We start from the raw sequence: 18,649 nt of genomic DNA, 5'->3' as shown, positions 1-18,649 counted from the left end.
GCTGCAGGCTAGGTCCTGTGGTAAATGCCATCCTCAGCGGTGTGCCATTTTGTCACCCCCTAAGGGGTAACACCCGGGGTGGACTGTACCACCTGCACCCCCTTCCTATGCCCCTGTATCTGCACACATGCTATAATTCTCTGCTTCTAATCCTGTCCTGGAGGGCCCTCCTTCTCCTGACTCCCCTTGATTGCTCAAGTCTTCTGTTTCTATCAGCTCCTTGCTTGTCCGTTCTGCTGACTGCTCCTCAGTGTCCCACCACCAGGCTCCGGGCTCTAAACTATTGTCTTTGGAGCCTTCTCTGAGGGGCTCTTGGGAGACAGGCTCCCAGCATTCTTCTTCATCCAGCCAGAACAGAACATATGATGCCTCTTATGACATCAGTCCATTCAACCACCTAGCTCAGAACTAGCAGCTGGCGGCAGCTCTCCAAGATTTGAGAATGGGACATAACTGAAGATGCCAGGGATTGAACCTAGAATCTTACTCATGCAAAACAGATGTTCTACCATTTGGTTATGCCCCTTCCCCTAATGTCTACTAAAATGGTGGTGTCTGATTCTTAGGTCTCAGCTTACGGCAAACTTACCAGGTTAGCTAGTAGTCTGTTAGTCTGCCAATTATAGTTATACACATATATAATTCTATTTTGATTACATGTGTCGCATCCGGTCTCTCTTAACAGCAAAACCCTTTTATTCATTAGTGAATATGGCACTGAAATTCTTCGCTAGTGGAAAAGAGGCAAGGAATTTAATTAACTCAGCAAGTAAAATGCATGCAGCGGCAATGAAGTAAATTCAGAGAAAATAAAATTCTAATAGAATTTTTTTGTGGTACTGTGAAAAGACATAATGGAAGTTGATTTGATTTAGAGATTTCAATAAACTCAGAAATAATGACCTTGTTAGGAATTTGTCACTAGGAAAAAAGAAATATTTTGATGTTACAGTTTGGAGAGACATGAATAGCTCATCTCACACAAATTAAATTTGGAACTTTAATAATATATATTTTTTATTTAAAAAGTGCAAGTATTTTGCTCATAAAAACATTGCACGCTATAGTTTTAATTCAGCTATTGTGTTTGTGTGATACACCACACACTGATTGAAAATAAAAGGGCAGCAAATAAATCAAAAGGCAGCACAACTGAAAGTGGTTAAATTTGGTTATCAAGTAATTAAATGTACGGCAGCGAGAGCAAAGATGGTGGGCTACTCTTTTTGTGATGACCAATGATTTTCAGCGAATAAATTTGACTTGATTTGATCCTTAACAGGCACCAGATTTTGTGGAATAATAATAATAATAATAATAATAATAATTTATTATTTATACCCCGCCCATCTGGCTGAGTTTCCCCAGCCACTCTGGGCGGCTCCCAATCAGTATTAAAAACAATACAGCATTACATATTAAAAACATCCTTAACATTACATATTAAAAACATCTGACATTCTTAGACAGCTGGCAAAGGGTTACCACGATGCTATCAAATTAAATATTCGACTGGAAAATTGCCCAGAAGACACTTCCCTGCGTTCTAAAACATGGTGTGCAGGTTGTTCTGGGTGTGGTAGAGATCCTTTTGAAGCAAATGTATAAACACAGATTACCAAACACACATCTGTATATGTCATTACCTTTAACAGAAATAGTTCCTGTCCAAGCAAGGTTGACTTGCCTATTACCTTATTAAGCTGAAATTGCTCATAGATTTGCATAAGAAATAGGGAACTATTTTATGTGGCAGCTTGTTTGGATACCCTTTTAATAGTGTGTATCTCAGCAATTTGCCTTTGGCAACAAAAATAATAAAAAATGTTGTTTACAGCAAAGTCTAGATTATCCTGTAACCTTAAATGCCAGTGGATGAAAGACTTTGACCTTGTACTATTGAATTAGGTAGACTTGTGTCTATGCATGTTTCTGTGAAGAGACACACTTTCTCCTCAAAATTACCAGTGACATTTTTTATTGAAATAGTTCAATTATTTCTTGTTAAAAAACAAACAAACAAGCAGAACACTTGTATTTCCATGAAATCCATTAGTGCTAAAGTGTTTTTTTGTGTGGGGGGGAGGTGTTTGTTTGTTTGTTTGGGGTTTTTTGCTATCAATGAAACTGGAATGTTTTTCATAAATGTATTATAAGGTTATAGGTGCTCAATAGGTCAGAAAAAAAATAAGTACAGTGGCTTCATTGAATTATGTGAACAAATAGCAATTAAGGAAACAAAACCAACAAAATACATAGATACTTTTGATATATGTTTAGAGACAGTCAGTGTTGGTTATCTAGAGTGTGTCTGAGGGTGAGTGAGAAAGACAAAGAGAATTTAATGCATCTATTGTTATTTGATGGTAGTGAAACACTATAGAATACCAGAATCTACCTTTAACTGTACTAATTAGAAGTGTGTGTTGTTGTTGTTGTTATTGTTATTGTTATTGTTATTGTTATTGTTATTGTTATTGTTATTGTTATTGTTATTGTTATTGTTATTGTTATTGTTATTGTTATTGTTATTGTTACTGTTATTTTGGGGGTGTTAAAATTATCTGATCAGTCATAGATTGGGTGAGCAAAAGAAATTGCTTTGAACTGTTCAGGACACCTTGCTTTCCTCAAAAGTTATGAAGACACCCCTTCCCCCGAAAGCAGGAGAAAATTAGTCCCTTTTTTCAGGGGGGAAATATGGTACTTTTGGAGAAGTATGGAGGGAAGTTTCTGCCAGCCTTGGAACCAATTCCTTAAGAGGGGCGATGGCTCCTGTCTCCCTATCCCTACCCTCCTTCTTTGTGGCCAAATTAAAGTACTTTTTCAGTTCTTCTAAAGGTAAAATAGGTTATCTGGCTTGCCACCTCCCTTTATTTGGAAAGCCACTAACAAGGAGTCCAGGTGGCACAGAAAAATATTGGGGGAGTTGTTTGCAGCTTGTGTACTGAAGGTTAGCTGTTCCTTTATTTAGGGCTGGGGTCTAATCTCAGTGGCAGAATTTCCAGATAAAAAGTGGTGAGGTGACTCTGACTGTATCCTGGGAGAGCTACTGCAAGTCAATGTAGGCCAGGAGTGAGCAGTGAGCTTCCTTGGAATAAAATTCCATAATTGGGGTGTTGCAACTAAGGAGGGCCTCTCCCCAGTTGCCACACACTTCACTTTTGTCAGGGACTGTGCTGAGGAGGGCTGCACTATAGAGGAATGGTGGCAGCCTCCCCCTTCTCCTGCTCCTGAATGGCTTGCAGAGGGGCATAGTTCAGAAGGCAGAAGCTGGGAAATACTGGATGGGGAACAGCTAGGAGAAGAAACACTGGGAGAGAGAGGGTTAACAGATTTGCAGTCTCTGGATAGCATTTCTCCGCTCAGCCCAAGGTCGAGAAGTGCGCAGAAAGTCTCAGTACAGAAAGCACAGAGGGTACAAGCTCAGATTACAAGACATAAGAGTGAAATAGATCAATAGGGACTGGAGGGGTGTGAGCCTTAATTGGGAGTACCGCCATTCTGGGTTGACACTTTTTGTCCTTTGCTGTTTTTATTAGAGAAAATAACTGGTATGAATTCCTTTAGTTTGATCTCCTCATATATGGCCATGGGAGAGGAAGTCAATTCAAGGAAGCCTGACAACTTTGCATACTCACAAGGCTATGGGAAGCACTCAAACTGCATGCTTACAAAGGTCTTGAAGTTCTGTGAATGAAGTTACTTCATTAGTAACAAAAACCTCAATGCTTGTCAAGTCCCAGTGGCACAACTGCTTGTGCTAACTCAAATATTTTGTTTCAGATTATTGTAGCAGCAATGAGAAAATGGTCCAGTCTGAATGGTAAATTCATTTCAGATGAAAATCAAAAGCAGAATCATTGCTGACCTGATAAATGTGTGCTACACCTTTCTATTTAAAAGCTATCTGCAGTCATGATGTCTGTTTACTTTTTCAGAAGATATGCTCAAGACCATATTGAGCAGCATACATATTCATACTGCTAAATCCAAAATGGGATGCTTCTGCCTTTGATAGAAGTGCATAATTCCACCATGGGTGATAAATCAGCCAAGATCTATCTGTGCAATCCATCACACAGATGCAACAAATTCACACTAAATGATAGCTTAGTTCAAAAACTAATATGAGAGCTTTTGGGATCACATGTCTCATTCATAAATCTTTAGGCACATCATAACTCCTTTATGAAAAACCATATAAAAGGAAGAAAATTTCAAATGCATTATCTCAAGACTTCATAAATATTTAGGCTGCAATGCTATCACACTTATTTAGAATTAAGTCCCACTGAATTCAATGATACATTCTCTCAAAATATGGGCTATAAACGGGTGTCTACTTAGGAAGTTGTAGGTATTTATGGAGGGGAAAAATAGTGCCCAGTGGCACCCCATAGCAAAGCATAACTACTGAAGCCCCCCTAAAGCATTCTCCTGGTCATGCTTTCTGGACCCGGTTCCATAGCCAGGGCTGGAATTACTAGAACACAGTGTCCCGAATTCCTATTCCACAGAGCCAGTACAGGAAGAAACTGGTCAATGGTATCAAAAGTTGCAAAGAGACTGAGAAGCAAGGCCACACACCCCTTGTCATGCTCTCTGTAAAGGTCATCCCAGCACCACTAGAAGCATCATATTAGATATGGGGAAGAAATGGAGAATCTACCTTATCTGCGCTTTCTGAGACAATGTGTGAAATGAGGCACAGCTGTTCTTTGAAATTCACACTTTCCTGAATTTTTCAAAGCAGTTTTGCAACCAAGCAATATGTACAAAAATGTGCATAGTCGGACAAATTGTGTGAAAAAAGCATACAAAATGCATTCTGTTAGGGGGGAAATGCTTGTGGAAGCCATATGTACCAGAAAAAATTGGCACAAAAATGGTGGTGAATTTTCATGGGAACTTTAAACACCCACAAGCTGATATGGAAATATGGATGACTGAATTTAAGGTTGGAAAAATGAGGCACTAATAAAACAAAAATTGACAAATTTGCCCTTTCCTAACCCATACAGGCTTTAACCACTCAACACAGAAATGGTTGGGATCTGAAGGGAGGACACAATAAGTATGTTGAGAGGTCGAGATGACCATTGGTTTCCTGAGGCAAATACATGAATATGCATCGTGGGGCAGCCAAAGGCCCATGAAATATTCTGCCACTCTTAACTGAAGGCCCTTTCTCTTCTCCTAGCACCATGGAATAAACCCCTGTATTCACATCAATTGTTGCTTTAAGCAAAAGTCTGGTAGAAAGTCAACAACAAAATGCTTTTGAGGGAATTAAAATTGGAAGCCAGATTCCATACTGTTTCTGTAGTAAGTGGCTAAACCACCTTGATTGACTATATACGGAGTTGTCAATTTAAGCAGACTCCTCTCTCATCTCAGAGCACTATATGCCTCTAATCAGCACAAAGAAGTGTTACCTGAAACTTCTCTCAAAGTATTGGTGCTTTTAGCCTACAACTATACTGCCTTTTCTTTGTCTTCTCTTTTCTTCTTTGTCATGATGTATGTATACACACAAACACACAAATACAAATGCAAATGGAGTACACCCTGAAATGGCATTTCTGTGTGCTCTGGTTCCCGTCATGGTGTCCCATTGTGCCAGAAGCGGTTTAGCAATGCTGGCCACATGACCCAGAAAGCTGTCTGTGGGCAAACGCCAGCTCCCTCAGTCTGAAAACTAGATGAGTGCCGCAACCCCATAGTCGCCTTTGACTGGCCTTAACCATCCAGGGGTCCTTTACTTTTACCTTTACCTTTTATATCCTGATTGTATGCTGCATGCAGTATCTCTTAACTTTTCTTTATGCATTACATCCTTAAATAAATATGAGGTAAGTACAATATTTATTTGTTTTAATAACACACACACACACACACACACACACACACACACACACAATTTACATCCCACACTGGCTGTGAAAAATAGCAAGATGAAACTTAACGTCAAGAACATTATGAACTCTCAGGTTTTAAAATGGGCTAAGAGACATTTGTATATTTAATAACACGCATAAAAAATGAAATGCTATAGTTACAATGAAAAGCAGAATGAGTAGGAGCTTGTTGATAAGCGAACAATTGTCTCCCCTTTCTCTTCTCTTCACAAGTACTGTCATTCTGTGATAGTAGGGATTAATTCCCCTTATTATTATTTCTCCAACAGAAAGACATGTTTCCTTGTTAGTCATATATAGCGCTCACCATTAAAGTATCTACATTTCCCGAAAGACAACATAAAATTGCCAGAAAGTCTATCTTTCCAGCTAAAACAGGAATATCTCAAATACACAGTTATGAAACAGTCCTTGCTTAATGTCTTGGCAATTGATCACCACACAACTCCAAATAAAGTAAGTTGCTGCTTATTTACTTTATTTATAAACCTACTTATAGGCCACCTTTGGTACATTGTCCACTAATCCTAAAAACAAAGTGCAGGTTCAAGGATGAAAAACACAAAGATTTTTAAAACTCCATAAATCTCAGCAAAGATTTCAAAATTCTTGTCATTCTAAGAAAGCTCTCTTAAAGTACAAAAAGAGAAAGACTCACACACAAACACACACACAGTCGTACCTTGATTTCCGAACAGCTTAGTTCACGAACAACTCAAAACTTGAATGGCACAAACCTGGAAGTAGGTGTTCCGGTTTGCAAAGTTTGCCTCGGAAGCTGAACATCCAGCGTGGCTTCCACAGCTTCCAATTGGCTGCAGGACACTCCTGCAGCCAATCGGAAGCTGCGCCTTGGTTTCTGAACATTTCAGAAGTCAAACGGACTTCTGGAATGCACTCTGTTCAAAAACCAAGGTACAACTGTATTCACCTAAAGGTTTTCAGCAAAGGTTTTCTGTGGGGAAGGAATTCCAGTTTTGGGGTTAATGTAACACTTTAGAACATGGGTAGGGAAACTAAGGCCCAGGGGCCGAATCCGGCCCAATCACTTTTTAAATCCAGCCCGCAGACGGTTCGGGAATCAGTGTGTTTTTACATGAGTAGAATGTGTGCTTTTATTTAAAATGCATCTCTGGGTTATTTGCGGGGCCTGCCTGGTGTTTTTACATGGGTAGAATGTGTCATTTTATTTAAAATGCATCTCTGGGTTAATGGTGGGACATAGGGATTTGTTCATTATTATTTTTTTCCAAAATATAATCTGGCCCCCCACAAGGTCTGAGGGATAGTGGACCGGACCCCTGTTGAAAAAGTTTGCTGACCCCTGCTTTAGACTATCCATCCCCAAGCTGGTGAATTCAAGGTGATGCTAGACTACATCAGCCATTACTGCTGGACCCTGACTATTGGCCATGAAAGCTGGGTTTGATGGGAGTTGGGAGGGTACCAGTTTGGGGAAGACTGCTTTAGAATATTCATATACATTATCCCCACAGTCATTTGTTTATTGCTCCCTTGTGCAATAGTGCATCCATGGAGGATTCCCATTGCAGAAGCCGTACTCATATATCACAGGGCATCTGGGCATGATGCAAAGTGAAGTATGAACAAGTTGACCACTGTTTCATTTTCTCATAACTCCTCTGGGTCTTCATTCTTCAGTAGGGTCATGATAAAACTTGCAACCTCCACAAACAAGCAGGCAGAGTCATGGCTCTCCCCTGGTGGCTTCTCCCACCGCCTTCCATTGGGATGCCCTAGTGGCCCAAGTGTCAGAAGGAGGTATAATTTGCTGAGAAAGTCACCTACCTGGGGGGTGAGGCCATGCTTGAAGGGCGAAAAACACAACAATACCTTGACCACAGGTGGCCATGCAGGCCATTATAGGAAACCTTATTGCAACCACCTTTGCTACTCTGCCTTGTCTGGACCAAAAGGATGTGGAGGTGCTGGAAGCCACACCTTCAAATGAAGTTCAGGGCTGGAAGGATGGAATTTGTGGTGGATTCCGGCAGTTTCACAAATAGTCTAACCACAATGTGTCTCTCCACCCCACCCCCTTGCAGCAAGCTAGCTTATTATGAAGGCTTTCAAAAGAGGCACCATGCTAGGTAACTGGGAGATTTCCTGTTCTGTATAAGTGGAAAATATTTCAAGGTGGAGACCAGAATATTTTTGCTAATTTTAACACTGAGAGTTTCCAGGAAATGGTTCCCTGCTTGCTTTTAGACTCTCCTGTCCATGATGATGATTCTGTTTCAATAATAAAATATATAAAAAGTTAAAAATAAAACTTGCAGTTAGGATATATAAAGTAGTCATCCCAATTACTAAAAATTATACTTATGCTGCTTAATTCTGCATTTCAGTAGTGTTTAATATGTTTAAAGTTGCTCCTCCTCTATAGTGTCATTCTTTTCTCTTTTTTTGTACTTCTTATCCTAAACCAGTGTTCTTCGGCCTCAAATCTGTGGATGTTGGGATTACAATGCTCACCATCCCTGACCACTGGCTAAACCAACTGGGGATGATGGGAACTGCAGTCCTTCTACAGACCCAAAGCTGAAGAGCCATGTCCTAAGTCATGCTTGAGAAATATTGCCATTTGATTTGTGATGATAATTCCCATGATTGTGTTTGGTGAAATTTTTGACTGCAGCATTATCACTAAATAAAGTAAGCCACTCCAGTCAATCAGATTGAATGTGAGTGTGGAAAAATAAGCCTGAGCACATTGGCATCAGGGAGAACATAGGACTACAACTGATTGAAACTAAGAATGCCTGCATCTGGATATCCTGAAAAACTATTATTTATTGTGATGTGAATGAAACTAGCCTCCTCCAGACTCACATGTTTCCCTTTCCTCTTTTCCTCCAGTGCGACCACTGGAATTTTTACTTCCAATTTTGATTAACAGAAGGTCAGAGTTAAGTCCCCACCCCAAAGTGTGTGGTAAAGCTAAATTATTGTTTGCTTGAAACAAACCAGCTTCACAAACCATGGGTTGAAGTTGGCTTGTTTCAAGCAAACCATAATTAAGATTAACTACAATTAGTCCATAATTAAGATTAACTGCAATCTGGATGACCTAGCAAACTCTCTTTAGTACAGTGGTACCTCAGGTTACATACGCTTCAGATTACAGACTCCGCTAACCCAGAAATAGTGCTTCAGGTCAGTGGCGTAGCGTGGGGGGTGCAGGGGGGGCCGGCCGCACCGGGCGCAACATCTGGGGGTTAGGGTTAGGGGGCACAAATCCATGGGTTAGGGGGTGCAAATTACTTGCCTTGCCCCGGGTGCTGACAACCCACGCTACACCACTGCTTCAGGTTAAGAACTTTGCTTCAGGATGAGAACAGAAATCGGGCTCTGGCGGCACAGCAGCAGTGGGAGGCCCCATTAGCTAAAGTGGTGCTTTAAGGTTAAGAACAGTTTCAGGTTAAGTACAGACCTCCAGAACGAATTAAATACTTAACCAGAGGTACCACTGTAAAAGAAAAGAGAAAGAAAAAAAGGGAAACCTTTTAAACTCCTCCATGTGGGTGCACTAGGCAAAGAGTTGAGAAGGGTGTGTGTTTGAATCTGAGGGGCACAAGCGGGTCTAGTCTCATTCCTGAGGCAATAAATTGCAATAAACATGGACATTTAGAAATACAACATGCCTTTCTGAAGTGCTGGGAGATGCTCTCTGACACTCACAAAAATAAACATAAAAGCAAGCAAGCAATTTTAGCTCAGCCCCGGATTTGAGCTGTTTGCTGCAGTTAAGGTCTTGTACTAATCTGCACGCTCCCAACTTGCTGTCTAACTTTGCTTTGCAGGTAGGAGATGCAAAAGATTAAATTCCTGAAGCAGCAAGCTGTGAGATGTTGGCGGCCAGATGGGGGAACTTGACATGAATGATGTACACAATGTAATCTAACCCCAGACATCTGAAGCTCCTGCAGTACTTAGACTCAACTGGGTGAGTCAAAGTCACAAAAGGGTAATCCTTGCCCATGATATAGTACGGTGAGAGCTGCCGGCTCAGGTCTATAAGCAATGATTATAACCCATGTGATTTATTTTCTCTTCAGTCAGCATAAAAAAACAGCTTATTGATTTCTTTCTCTCCCCACTGCCCCTACCCATATTGCTGATTATTATGTAGCAATTTCCTAACCTCTTCCCAGTTCAGCAGAGAATACTTACTATTTGCTAAATTGATATCCCACCTTTTTCTTTATAGATTTAATAAGTATTCTCTCTTCATACACCTCATAAGGATGGTCTCTTCCCCCCTCAATTATCTGTTTTGCTCATGCATTCCGTTTGTGGATGATGTAAAACAAAATGATTGCAGACACCAATATGCCAAGATATTCCAATATTGTAAACTGTGGGGAAGATGCAACAAAAGGGAATCTTACGAAGGCAATCTAAAATGCTGAAACTCAGAAGAAGAAACTCAGACTTTAGCCTCTCTATAAGCAGAGAAAAGGAGCACCAATGTTTGCAAAGAAAAGCAAATTTTTAAACTTTCTAGTCCTCAATACTGTGTGGGAAGAGCATAAAATAGAGAATATTAACAAGGGATTGCGAAAACCAGAATGCAATTTAAAAGGAACACACAAACACACACGTACATATATTTTAATACTTTATTGGGGCTTTAATTAATAAATTAGAACATTTGGTGGCCAGAAGGACCAGCATTATTGATAGGCAATTCAGCCCGTATGACAGGTGGTAGAATTCATTTTATGTTCAAAATAGACTGCTGATCAGTGATGGATGAAGCAACGGAAGGATTGTCTGTAGCCAGTTGAAGAAATGAATCAACTCCAAAACAAAAAGCAAGCAACACCCTTGTTCCCAGAAATGGCTGGGATCCAAGATCTATTGGGGCTCATCCAAGAGTCTTGTGCTATCCCAATATAATTATGAAGGTCCCCCCCCCTTTGAACACCTGTCATTAGGTGTGTGTGCTTGCGTGTGTGCACGTTAAAATGCTTTTGAAACTTCTCATAGATCACCCTGCAACATGGGAAGGTCAGTTTTTCAAGGAAAAGCATCTCTAGCTATAACAAGACAAAGAAATGAGTTGTATAGGAAGGAGGAAAAGGTCCCCCATTGTGTGGCATGGAAAATAGTCTGATGCTGTCCAGTGGACCAAAGTAGCCAGCAGATTTTGAGACTAAGAGACAGCAAGGAACAGTGCAAAAAAACAAAAAAACAAAAAATACCCCACAACTGCTTTGTGTGTCTTTCAAAGAGATGAAGCCTTGATCACTTCCAGGAATAGGATTTGCCCAACTTTCAAGTGAAAAATAATTTTTGCCATAAAATAATTTTTGCCATAATGCGGGTCCTAAAAAGGGGGCACACATTCTCCCACTGTTGTTGTTGTTGTTAAAATTTGAATGCAGCCCTTCATCTGAGGATCACAGCATGGTTTACAATATGAACACATACAAACACATAAAATAGTAGCAAACAAAACAACAACACCCTCCCCCCCCCCCAGTTTAAAAGGTCCTAGATTGTTTAATGAGCCCAAGGCCTGGAGGAAGAGGAAAGCTTTTGCATGACACCTAAGACATGTGACCAAGGCACCAGGCGAGTCTCCTCGGGGAGAGCAGTCCACAATAGCATTCTAAAATCAATTCATTCTAAAATCAGTTCAAATCAAATTGATGACAACCACTGGTCTAGAGTTCTGTGAAGAATTACAAAAGGAGGGCGTCAGGCTGTGGAACAGCTTTGTCTTGCAGGCCCTGCGGAAAGATGTCAAGTCCCACAGGGCCCTAGTCTCTTGTGACAGAGCGTTCCACCAGATCGGGGTCACAGCCGAAAAAGCCCTGGCTCTGGTTGAGGCCAGCCTAACCTCCCTATGAGAAATATATTGCATTCCTCCCTAATTCTGGCATAATATCCTAGGCCTCTTTCTTTTTTATATAAGCAAACATTTCATAAGTAAAGTCAACCATAGTAAACAATTTAAAAGTGCTTAAGTCCTAAGTCAAAAAGCCAAACTATTACCTATGCTTATAGAGTGGTACCTCGGGTTACAGATGCTTCAGGTTACAGACTCCGCTAACCCAGAAATAGTACCTTGGGTTAAGAACTTTGCTTCAGGATGAGAACAGAAATTGCGTGGCGGCGGCATGGCGGCAGTGGGAGCCCCATTAGCTAAAGTGGTACCACAGGTTAAAGACAGTTTCAGGTTAAGAATGGACTTCCAGAACGAATTAAGTTCTTAACCCAAGGTAACTCTGTAAAAGGGAAGAAGACCATTCTGAAACATTTCCCTTTGAAATAATGGGTCTTTCAGAAATTATTAACTTTAATCATGACCTTTGTCCCTCTCCACATAGTAAATCACTTTCTCTCCAGATCTTACTTCCTTTTGGAATGAAGATTGGCATTACTTTTTATTATTAACCACATAAAAAGCTAAATAAACAATTGAAATAAATTCAGTTCTGGGATAAGAATATTGGTCTTGATTTTTCTTTCTTTTTCATTTCTTTCACTGAAGATTCAGTTGGTAGATGTAGTGGTATAGCACACAAAAATCTTTGCTGTCAATTCAGTTTAGAGAAAACAGCACAACTTGGTCTAAAGCTGTATTACTTTACTCCCAAGCTCAAGAACATTTCAACACGAAGAGTGCATATCAGTTGCTCCACCTCAGGCTACAGAGAGAGAGATCTGACATGCCAATTTTGTGTGAAACTTATGCCTCATTAATATGTGGTTTGTTTGTTTGTTTGTTTTAATAGGAAAATGCATACAAAAATTTGTATATAAAATGTGTACTTAACAGTATCTCAAGGTGCACATTTCTGCATGTATTTTATCCAAAAATACTGTTATGCATTTTCAACCTAGAACGAAGAACTATTTCACAAAATTTGACAATACAAAAATCCAAAGGCTAATTATATTCTGATCCATTTTGTTAGTCCAAGAGATGAGAATTAGGCCAAAACATTTAAAAATGAGGGCCCAGAGAAATTCTCTTCCTTTCCTGTTTTCAGTCTCCAAATCTGTGAGTTCTGACCCATCAAACAGAGCCATCTATTTTGTCCCATCAGGAGTTTTACATCCCAATTTTTGCAGCTCCAAACATGCAGCTATGGATACTAGAAAACTTATTCAAGCTAGGGCTTTGGAGAAGAACTTTGGAGGCTTGTAAATGCTCTCTTCAAAGGCTCTGTGAGTATCTCAAGCTCTTCAATTCATGTCCAGCTTGAATTAAATTGCTATCTAGCTTGCCCTTGGCACACAGATCTGCCATTCAAGAACTATAAGATGTTTGCAATCTGCCAATGATCTCAGGGTGCCCTTAAGTGCTGCATTGACAAAGCTGGAAGGTGTGAAGGAAGCCAAACCACTACAAAGAACCCTTGGGAATAGAGATTCTCTCTGAAGAACAGGCTCCCTCCTCTACCAAGTTCTTGCTCTGTAGCATCTTTGTACATCCACATTCAATCTAATGGAGCAATCGAGGGTATGGGCAAGGTTAAAGCCATTCATGGAAGACACACTGACTTCCTGGTCTTCTAGTTTCTATCTTCACAATCTCCATGAGGGAGGTCTTTCCAAATTGGATTGACTCACACCAGGGTCGCCATATTTCAAAAAGCAAAAACCAGGACACCCCAAAAGTTGTTTAGCCTTTATTAGAACCCCCCATGTGATTTTTTTAATTGACTTGCTAAGGAAATCCCACCCACCGCCACCCCTGGATGTCAATTCTGCCTTTGAAATCTCAGTAATGTCCTGGAAAAACTTGACGTATGGCAGCCCTACTCAGACTATGCTTATTTGTACTTTGCTGCCTTTTTCGAGCAGAAGCTATGCAAGAAGGGAGGGAGGGAAATCAAACAAATTAGAGAACAGGAGAGATCAGACAGATCAGACATCAGGAAAGGTTGGACAAATACGTATTTCCTTTGTCTTCCTTTTGCTGGTTGGCACCAGCCATTTCAGGAAGAAACCATGGAGAGAGGAGGGAGATAGACAAATGCTAGATTAGAAATGTTCCCATTGGAATCAATCGAAATTGTGGAAATTTGCCTAACTAACAATTTCTAGGGAACACGTGCTATTTTTATTTGTGGGAGAAAAGCAATGACAAACCTAGACAGCATCTTAAAAAGCAGAGACATCACCTTGCCAAAAAAGGTCCGTATAATTAAAGCTATGGTTTTCCCAGTGGTGATGTATGAAAGTGAGAGCTGGACCATAAAGAAGGCTGATCACTGAAGAATGGATACTTTTGAATTCTGGTGCTGGACAAAACTCTTGAGAGTCCCATGGACTGTAAGAAGTTCAAACCTATCAATTCTTAAGGAAATCAGCCCTGAGTGCTCACTGGAAGGAGAGATCGTGAAGCTGAGGCTCCAATACTTTGGCCACCTTATGAGAAGAGAAGACTCTCTGGAAAAGACCCTGATGTTGGGAAAGATTGAGGGCACAAGGAGAAGGGGACGACAGAGAACGAGATGGTTGGACAGTGTTCTCGAAGCTACCAGCATGAGTTTGACCAAACTGCGGGAGGCAGTGGAAGACAGAAGTGCCTGGCCTGCTCTGGTCCATGGGGTCACGAAGAGTCAGACATGACTAAATGACTAAACAACAACATTTTTATTTTTTGCCTGCCCATCATTATATTTTCCACTGACTCTATGCAACCTATGGTTTGGAAAGGTGAATGTAGCCCATTGCCCTGTGTTACTTGACTCCTGTTGAGTCAAGTGAGCAAATAGGAGTGTTTTCAAGAACCATCCATGTTCAGCTTGGTGAGACCTGTTCTTAACAGAGGGCAGGAGGAGCATAAAAAAGTAACCAGGGAGAAGCAAATTGAAGCAAATGTCTACATAGAAGAACTTTTAGTTCGAAGTTCTTCAAGCTTGAAGAAGTTAGTAATGCGGTGAGTGGGAACGTGATCAAATAAAAAAGTGTTGTGGTTCCAAAGCCATCTTCAGCTGACATTTATTATATCTGCTGTCTCAGGGAGGTAAGGCGGGGGGAGAATAAGGGCCTCTGTGACAGTCAAATAAGATATTGATCAGAATGGTGCCAGCTTTGAAATACTGTAGGTGGCTCTGCAGTAAGTCTTTTCAAAGGACTGTGCAAGCTCACAGTCTGGATTTGCTGAATGAGAAACAGGCATGGACACTGATGCTTCATCGTTTGGATGTTAACAGGCCTCATCCATCTGAACCACTGCATTGTTGCAGAGAAGACTCTTAACACTTCAACGGCAAGAGGAAAAGTTTTTCACAAGGACCAGCTAAGACCTAGTTCTCATTTCAGGGGCAAATCTTTGCCTGGACCTGCATTTCAAAGCACCCATTTGGTCTTCTTCAGGGCCTAGAGTGGACAACACAGAACTCCAGCTAGTTCAAAACCAGTTCAGTTTTGCTCCAGCAAATGGAAAGTTGCATCTCTTACTGAATTCTGCTTGGGTCATAGCTCAGCAGCAAACCAGTGTGCAAATCAACTTTTTATACGAGAGAACACAAAACTATGGCTCATAGCCAAAAAAACACTACTGCACCAGCTTAAGCGAGATTTCTTTACATTTAGCGCCTTTGTCACTGGAAAAGTGACAAGGATGTTTTCCTGCAAATTCACAAGTTTAATCTTATGGGGGAATTATTCTGTGTGCAAACACTGCCTCTCTAACACATACCACTTTCGTGATCTCAGCACAAGTGGAAAAGAATCCTTTGCACTTGGAAAACAGCTCTGAGTGGCAAATTGCCAGAGTGTTCCAGTACCCCCCCCCCTTTCGCTCCCTGCGATAAATGGTTTTTGTGTCTTTGAAAAATGTAGGGCAAAAAGAAAAAATAAGAGAAAGAAAGTGTTTTGCTATTTCACCAATTGTGCACAATAGTAGTTTTATTATGCAGGTATTTGGCTGACACAAGCCTAAGAAGGTTAGTCTTTGTAAATCATTTAGGATGTCTGAAGAGCATTGGACTATTTGCCAGCTGATTGCAACTTTTAAAGTGTGTGTGTGTTTTATATATAAAAAAGTCAGTTTAGCACCTCATTTTGGGTAATTAATGTGCATATTGATAGAGGTGCACCTAAGCATGAGGTTGGCCTTGAATGTTTGGCACAATCCTGTTAAGTTGTGGGTGAACATATCAGACGACACAGCGATTCTGCAAACAGCTCTTATTTATTCACAGACCCAGAACAGTACTGAACTGAAGGGTTCAGCCAGCCTGCTTATATAGAGCTCAACTACAATGCAACAGTAACAACTTTCTGTAACTATCCAATCACTGAACATCACTTTCAATTCCTTATTTGCATATGTGGACCTGAGTGAAAACTATCTACAGTATGCCCCTGCTGGCCCAAGATGAGAACTTCAGTACATAACAAATCCCATAGAGTATATTTCAGAGATGTGGCATGGAAATATATATATATATATGAATGAATGAAAACTGGGAATTTTCTGTGTGTGTGGAGAAAGAGAGAAAGAAAAATCAATGCAATGTTAACAACAACCACATGTGGCCCAGAGGTTAAGGGACAATTCAAATCAGTATTGCAAGGGGGTGGCCCAGAGAAATAAAAGTGATTTAATCTTTTCCATGCCATGATTCCATTCTACATCATCCTCTAACCAGATTGCTATTGCTCCTGGAGAAAGATGTAATTGGCACTAGTGGTGGGCAGCAGAAGTGAATTTAAGGGTGCATTATTGGTTCAGTTGCACTGGCTACCACTCAGGAAAGAGACTGCCATGGAAACATGGGATTAAATTGCCTTTCTTATATACCATAGTCCCGGTTTGGATGGTCCACCTCTCTCCCCACTCAACCTCTATTTTAAAAATAAAACAAACAAACATGTGCTAAACATCACATCTAGGTTGGCCCTTGAATGTGGAGGCCCAGGTAGACAATATGAATGAATTTTATTATTTCGGTCACAGACCAGTTCCAGCCCACATACAATATCAAGGAAGTAAATAAAATAATGATAGGGATACATTTGAATTTGCAGTTAGGTAGAACAGGGACAATACAGATATAGCAACAGCTAAAAATATATATAAATTAAAACTTAGTCACTAACATATAACCTAAAATTATCATTTAAGGCCTTAATCATTATGATAGCAAAGCTTGTTCCCTAAGTTTTATGGCAATCGCACAGAATTTGGCTACCCTTAATGTGATCTCAGGATCCTTGAGGGAGACAGTACGTTCATGCAGGATGGTGAACACCCCGAAACTGCAAAGTGTGGCTAGGAAGTAAGGAAAAGGAATAAAAGAAGGACAAGTGTTATCATCTTGACTTGCTTTCCCCGCTCTGCATCCACAACACACACACACACACACACAGAGAGAGAGAGAGAGAGAGAGAGAGAGAGAGAGAGAGAGGGAAAGAGAGGTTTCACACTTTTAGCCTGGTTTTCAACAAAACAAACACACCAACCACTAGCATGGAGATTGCGATTCAGGATACATTAAATTCAGTGAGTCTTCTCTAGGGAGGAGTAGCATTGAATAGTTGGAGTTCAGAATTCTACAACCTCATAACTCTGAATTCAGAATCCTGTTGACACATGCAGAACCAGAGAGGAAACTTTTGCAGCCCCATGAAACATTTCCCACTGGAGGTATGCGCAGTAACGATTTATAGGTTTGCATATGCACACATATGAGTTCATGCTTCTGCCTCATTTTTTACACCTTGAAGACTGTCAACTGAAGAGATGAACTGCCTCCATTAGATAGATTGTGTCTGAGGTAATAGTAAGGTTGTATCCAGTGCTTTTTTTTGGAAAAAAATGTTTAGGGGTACTCTCATTTATTTTATTTTATTTTAATTTAATTTTTAATATTGTTCTGTATTGATTTTAAAAAATTGCATGTCTATACAAACATTGTATGCTATCTCTTAACCATTAACAAATGAAAAATATATAAAATAAAAAATATAAAGAAAGAAGAAATAAAGTGACAAAGATAAGAAACAAAGAAATAAAAAAAAAGACAAGATTATTTACATAACTCTCATTTAGACTCCACAAAATCACCATTCTATAGTTCAAATCGGGAAAAATAAATACAGTAAATGGACAAAAGTACAAAGATTCACAAAATGTTTAGGGATATGCTTACCCCTGCATCTCTCCCAGAAAAAAAAGCACTGGTTGTATCTGATCCAAAGGCTCTTTCACACATGTGAAATACATTTGAATACATGTGAAATACATTCATTTGATACAGCAGTATTGAAGTGATAAAATGTTTATGTTGCGAACCACCCTATGATCTTCACATGCAGAGTGGTATACAAATTTAATTAAAAATGATGAACATGTAAGTGTCAGCAGGGCCTATATAATACACATAAGAGGGAAAGAAAGAGAAACAAAGAAACAGAAGTATTAAACAGTTTCACCAAGTTTATTTGCAGACAGATATGGCAAAATAAAAAGCTTAGGACAACCATGGCTTATTTTGAAATACATAATGGAACAGAATTCCAGAATTCAGACCAGGGAGAAGAGTTGGTGGAAGAAGACAGGAAGAAATTTAAAACCTATCTACAGAAACACTGTAAAATTATTGAATGTTAATGACGTTGGAATGAAACGAAGTGGTTCTAGTAATAAGGTAAAACAAGAATATGCAAGAGTGGATTGATATTAGATGAAAATTTGAAGTTATAATATGTGAGGTTAAATAATTAAGGGTAAA

The 18,649-nt window shown here is 40.0% G+C and overlaps 1 long non-coding RNA gene across 2 annotated transcripts; it reads left to right on the top strand.

Moving 5' to 3' along the window:
* The first annotated feature begins 398 nt into the window (after window positions 1-398).
* On the top strand, window positions 399-9,887 carry LOC309349709. 2 transcript variants are annotated; one of them, XR_014160117.1, is made up of 3 exons: window positions 399-592; window positions 8,372-8,597; window positions 9,746-9,887. It is a non-coding gene; the product is annotated as an uncharacterized lncRNA (long non-coding RNA). The 2 variants fall into 2 exon arrangements; XR_014160118.1 differs by lacking the exon at window positions 399-592 and adding an exon at window positions 1,449-1,556.
* Window positions 9,888-18,649: the final 8,762 nt, after the last annotated feature.

Source organism: Podarcis erhardii (genome assembly GCF_964252035.2).
Source record: "Podarcis erhardii genome assembly, chromosome: 9".
Classification (NCBI taxonomy): Eukaryota; Metazoa; Chordata; class Lepidosauria; order Squamata; family Lacertidae; genus Podarcis; species Podarcis erhardii.
This window is presented reverse-complemented; position numbering and strand designations above follow the sequence as displayed.